Raw genomic sequence first — 6,843 nt, 5'->3', positions numbered from 1 at the left:
TAACATCCTCCTATCTGGCTAAGGAACACTAGGCTAATGCTAACTAGCTAGCTAACATCCTCCTATCTGGCTAAGTAACACTAGGCTAATGCTAACAAGCTAGCTAACATCCTCCTATCTGGCTAAGTAACACTAGGCTAATGCTAACAAGCTAGCTAACATCCTCCTATCTGGCTAAGTAACACTAGGCTAATGCTAACAAGCTAGCTAACATCCTCCTATCTGGCTAAGTAACACTAGGCTAATGCTAACAAGCTAGCTAACATCCTCCTATCTGGCTAAGTAACACTAGGCTAATGCTAACAAGCTAGCTAACATCCTCCTATCTGGCTAAGGAACACTAGGCTAATGCTAACAAGCTAGCTAACATCCTCCTATCTGGCTAAGTAACACTAGGCTAATGCTAACAAGCTAGCTAACATCCTCCTATCTGGCTAAGTAACACTAGGCTAATGCTAACAAGCTAGCTAACATCCTCCTATCTGGCTAAGTAACACTAGGCTAATGCTAACAAGCTAGCTAACATCCTCCTATCTGGCTAAGTAACACTAGGCTAATGCTAACAAGCTAGCTAACATCCTCCTATCTGGCTAAGTAACACTAGGCTAATGCTAACAAGCTAGCTAACATCCTCCTATCTGGCTAAGTAACACTAGGCTAATGCTAACAAGCTAGCTAACATCCTCCTATCTGGCTAAGTAACACTAGGCTAATGCTAACAAGCTAGCTAACATCCTCCTATCTGGCTAAGTAACACTAGGCTAATGCTAACAAGCTAGTTAACATCCTCCTATCTGGCTAAGTAACACTAGGCTAATGCTAACAAGCTAGCTAACATCCTCCTATCTGGCTAAGTAACACTAGGCTAATGCTAACAAGCTAGCTAACATCCTCCTATCTGGCTAAGTAACACTAGGCTAATGCTAACAAGCTAGCTAACACCCTCCTATCTGGCTAAGTAACACTAGGCTAATGCTAACTAGCTAGCGAACATCCTCCTATCTGGCTAAGTAACACTAGGCTAATGCTAACTAGCTAGCTACCATCCTCCTATCTGGCTAAGTAACACTAGGCTAATGCTAACTAGTTAGCTACCATCCCCGACCATGAGCTCACTAAGCTACTCCCCTCCTGCTAAAGAAGAGGAGGTCTGCTGGATGGAGAAAGAGGGTCTGTGGCTGAACATTGTTGTGAAAGAGGAGAAGGAAGAGGAGGATGTCACAGTAAAGAAAGAAGATGAGGAAGTTACAGTGAAAGAAGAAGAAGAAGAGAGAGAGGAGGATGCCGTTCTTGGAGTGAAGGAGGAGGGAGAGATAACTGTCATGTTGGAAGAGGAGAAGGAAACAGTACTTACTTGAGGGAGTGTGCTATTGGCATGCTGACTGCAGGAATGTCCACCAGAGCTGTTGCCAGATAATTTAATGTCAATTTCTCTACCATAAGCCGATCCCACAGACCACGTGTAACCACACCAGCCCAGGACATCCACATCCGGCTTGTTCACTTGCGGGATCGTCTGAGATCAGCCGCCCGAACAGCTGATGAAACTGAGGAGTATTTCTGTCTGTAATAAAGTCCTTTTGTGTGGAAAAAAAGTATTCTCATTGGCTGGGTCTGACTCCCCAGTGGGTGGACCTATGCCCTCCCAGGCCAACCCATAGCTGCACCCCTCCCCAGTGGGTGGACCTATGCCCTCCCAGGCCCACCCATAGCTGCACCCCTCCCCAGTGGGTGGACCTATGCCCTCCCAGGCCCACCCATAGCTGCACCCCTCCCCAGTGGGTGGACCTATGCCCTCCCAGGCCCACCCATAGCTGCACCCCTCCCCAGTGGGTGGACCTATGCCCTCCCAGGCCCACCCATAGCTGCACCCCTCCCCAGTGGGTGGACCTATGCCCTCCCAGGCCCACCCATAGCTGCACCCCTCCCCAGTGGGTGGACCTATGCCCTCCCAGGCCCACCCATGGCTGCACCCCTCCCCAGTGGGTGGACCTATGCCCTCCCAGGCCCACCCATGGCTGCACCCCTCCCCAGTGGGTGGACCTATGCCCTCCCAGGCCCACCCATGGCTGCACCCCTCCCCAGTGGGTGGACCTATGCCCTCCCAGGCCCACCCATAGCTGCACCCCTCCCCAGTGGGTGGACCTATGCCCTCCCAGGCCCACCCATAGCTGCACCCCTCCCCAGTGGGTGGACCTATGCCCTCCCAGGCCCACCCATAGCTGCACCCCTCCCCAGTGGGTGGACCTATGCCCTCCCAGGCCCACCCATAGCTGCACCCCTCCCCAGTGGGTGGACCTATGCCCTCCCAGGCCCACCCATAGCTGCACCCCTCCCCAGTGGGTGGACCTATGCCCTCCCAGGCCCACCCATAGCTGCACCCCTCCCCAGTGGGTGGATCTATGCCCTCCCAGGCCCACCCATAGCTGCACCCCTCCCCAGTGGGTGGACCTATGCCCTCCCAGGCCCACCCATAGCTGCACCCCTCCCCAGTCATGTGAAATCCATAGATTAGGGCCTTATTCATTTATTTACATTGACTGATTTCCTTATATGAACTGTAACTCAGTAAAATCTTTGAAATTGTTGCATTGAGCCAGATATTTCATCTGATGTATAAATGTTAAGCATCCGGTTGACGTTTCCACTCACTACCAAATATGGTGATGAGAGGAAGCCCAGTGGCGGGAGAAGATGGAGATCGAGTGAGACATTCTGCACATTTTCTCCTCGATTAAACATTTAATCTCAATACAGTTTTATGTTTCCAAAACTTGAATCTATAATAAACACAGTGGTCTAGGTTTTGTAGACTTTACCCTTTGCCACTGTAAAAAATAATAAATAAATAAATAAATAAAAGGGCGAATTGCCTGCCGTTCTGTACTTTTTGGACTCTGATCTGGATTACTGATCTCTGCCTGCCCTGAGACAGCCTGCCGTTCTGTACTTTTTGGACTCTGATCTGGATTACTGATCTCTGCCTGCCCTTGACCTGTTGTTTACCTGCCCCCTGATTTTGTAATAACCTTTTGTTACTTCGACACTGTCAACATCTGGGTCTTCTCCTGAAACGTGATACAGTGAATGTGAGTATAGTTAGGTGGTTTAAATCATTAACTTTCCTGCTAACCTTCTAAAAGTTGACGGTGCCAAAATCTTGCCAATGCATTCATTATTCTACTAACTATGACTGAGTGTGAGACATGTTTTCCATAATGTACAGTACCAGTCAAAAGTTTGGACACCTATTCATTCAAGGGTTTTCCTTTATTTTTACTATTTTATTTACATTGTAGAATAATAGTGAAGATGTCAAAACTATGAAATAACACATATGGAATCATTGGTCTCCTGAGTGGCGCAGTGGTCTAAGGCACTGCATCGCAGTGCTGACTGTGCCACTAGAGATCCTGGTTCGAATCCAGGCTCTGTCGCAGCCGGCCGCGACCGGGAGACTCATGGGCGGCGCACAATTGGCCCAGCGTCGTCCAGGGTAGGGGAGGGAATGGCCGGCAGGGATGTAGCTCAGTTGCTAGAGCATGGCGTTTGCAACGCCAGGGTTGTGGGTTCGATTCCCACGGGGGGCCAGTATAAAAAAATATATATATGTATTCACTAAACTGTAAGTCGCTCTGGATAAGAGCGTCTGCTAAATGACTAAAATGTAAATGTAAATGAATCATGTAGTAACCAAAAAAGTGTTAAACGAAGTCGGGGGAGAAGGGCCTTGGTCAGGGAGGTGACCAAGAAAACAATGGTCACTCTGACAGAGTTCCTCTGTGGAGATGGGAGAACCTTCTAGAAGGACAACCATCTCTGCAGTACTCCACCAATCAGGCCTTTATGGTAGAGTGGCCAGACGGAAGCCACTCCTCAGTAAAATGCACATGACAGCCCACTTGGAGTTTGGACCATGAGAAACAGGATTATCTGGTCTGATGAAACCAAGATTGAACTCTTTGGCCTGAATGCGAAATGTCACGTCTGGGGGAAACCAGGCACCATCCCTACAGTGATGCATGGTGGTGGCAGCATCATGCTGTGGGGATATTTTTCAGCGACAGGGACTGGGAGACTAGTCAGGATCGAAGGAAAGATGAACGGAGCAAGTACAGAGAGATCCTTGATGAAAACCTGCTCCAGAGCACTCAGGACCTCAGACTGGGGGGCGAAGGTTCACCTTCCAACCGGACAACGACCCTAAGCACACAGCCAAGACAACGCAGGAGCGGCTTCGGGACAAGTCTCTGAATGTCCTTGAGTAGCCCAGCCAGAGTCCGGACTTGAATCCGATCAAACATCTCTTGAGAGACCTGAAAATAGCTGTGCAGTGACGCTCCCCATCCAACCTAACAGAGCTTGAGAGGATCTGCAGAGAAGAATGGGAGAAACTCCCCAAATACAGGTGTGCCAAGCTTGTAGCGTCATACCCAAGAAGACTTGAGGCTGTAATCGCTGCCAAAGGTGCTTCAACAAAGTACTGAGTAAAGGGTCTGAATGCTTATGTACATTTCATATTTCAGTTTGTATTTTTTTTACATTTGCCAAAAATTCTAAAAACCAGTTTTTGCTTTGTCGTTATGGGGTATTGTGTGTGTGTGTGTGTGTGTTTATTGATGAGGGATAAAAACAATTTAATCCATTTTAGAACAAGGCTGTAACGTAACAATGTGGAAAAGTGAAGGGGTCTGAATACTTTCCGACTGCACTGTATATGAAGTGCCATGGAGTGCACAATATTACAATGTTGCAGTCCAGAAAAGAGAGCTTTACCATCTCTGCCAAAAGCCTCTGGTGGAGATTGTAGAACTGTCATCAACATGCTTCAGTATTCTCCCTTCTCTCTAGGAGCATTTGGGTGCCAAGAACCCCATAGGCTCCGCTGGACCGTACCTCTCCCAGAACCCATAGGCTCCTCTGGACCGTACCTCTCCCAGAACCCATAGGCTCCTCTGGACCGTACCTCTCCCAGAACCCATAGACTCCTCTGGACCGTACCGCTCCCAGAACCCCATAGGCTCCTCTGGACCGTACCGCTCCCAGAACCCCATAGGCTCCTCTGGACCGTACCTCTCCCAGAACCCATAGGCTCCTCTGGACCGTACCTCTCCCAGAACCCATAGGCTCCTCTGGACCGTACCTCTCCCAGAACCCATAGGCTCCTCTGGACCGTACCTCTCCCAGAACCCATAGGCTTCTCTGGACCGTACCTCTCCCAGAACCCATAGGCTCCTCTGGACCGTATATATGAAGCGATGTATGTAGAAAAGTTATTCAAGCAACCTTTTTCAGCGAGCGGTTGATTGGACTGGCAGTGGACGAAGTGCACACTGTTGTTCACTGGTTAGTCTATATTTCAGTCTACATGTTCAGATGAACTCCTGGCTATCAACTGGCCAGCTGCATCTATCATTCATCCTACTTTACTATCAACTGGCCAGCTGCATCATTCATCCTACTTTACTATCAACTGGCTAGCTGCATCATTAATCCTACTTTACTATCAACTGGCCAGCTGTATCTATCATTCATCCTACTTTACTATCCTGCTGCATCATTCATCCTACTTTACTATCAACTGGCCAGCTGCATCATTCATCCTACTTTACTATCAACTGGCTAGCTGTATCATTCATCCTACTTTACTATAAACTGGCTAGCTGTATCTATTATTCATCCTACTTTACTATCAACTGGCTAGCTGTATCATTCATCCTCCTTTACTATCAACTGGCCAGCTGCATCTATCATTCATCCTACTTTACTATCAACTGGCTAGCTGTATCATTCATCCTACTTTACTATCAACTGGCCAGCTGTATCTATCATTCATCCTACTTCGCTATCAACTGGCCAGCTGTATCTATCATTCATCCTACTTTACTATAAACTGGCTAGCTGTATCTATTATTCATCCTACTTTACTATCAACTGGCCAGCTGTATCTATCATTCATCCTACTTTACTATCCTGCTGCATCATTCATCCTACTTTACTATCAACTGGCCAGCTGCATCATTCATCCTACTTTACTATCAACTGGCCAGCTGTATCATTCATCCTACTTTACTATCAACTGGCTAGCTGCATCATTCATCCTACTTTACTATCAACTGGCCAGCTGTATCTATCATTCATCCTACTTCGCTATCAACTGGCCAGCTGTATCTATCATTCATCCTACTTTACTATAAACTGGCTAGCTGTATCTATTATTCATCCTACTTTACTATCAACTGGCTAGCTGTATAATTCATCCTACTTTACTATCAACTGGCCAGCTGCATCTATCATTCATCCTACTTTACTATCAACTGGCTAGCTGTATCTATCATTAATACTACTTTACTATCAACTGGCTAGCTGTATCTATCATTCATCCTACTTTACTATCAACTGGCAAGCTGTATCTATCATTCATCCTACTTTACTATCAACTGGCTAGCTGTATCTATCATTCATCCTACTTTACTATCAACTGGCTAGCTGTATCTATCATTCATCCTACTTTACTATCAACTGGCTAGCTGTATCTATCATTCATCCTACTTTACTATCAACTGGCCAGCTGTATCATTCATCCTACTTTACTATCAACTGGCCAGCTGCATCATTCATGCTACTTTACTATCAACTGGCCAGCTGCATCATTCATCCTACTTTACTATCAACTGGCCAGCTGCATCAAGGGTCTTTAGATGCCAGGGGGGAGAAAAATATCTAATATCAGAGAGCTCTTACCCAACTCTGTGGAAACCCAAGGGGCCTCCAGAGTTATCCAAGCCTGAGACTGGGTTTGGTCATTTGTAAGTCTAAATTGAATTAATGATGATAGACACA

The sequence above is a fragment of the Coregonus lavaretus genome (assembly GCF_964263955.1).
Source record: "Coregonus lavaretus genome assembly, contig: HAP1_SCAFFOLD_93, whole genome shotgun sequence".
NCBI lineage: Eukaryota > Metazoa > Chordata > Actinopteri > Salmoniformes > Salmonidae > Coregonus > Coregonus lavaretus.
This window is presented reverse-complemented; position numbering follows the sequence as displayed.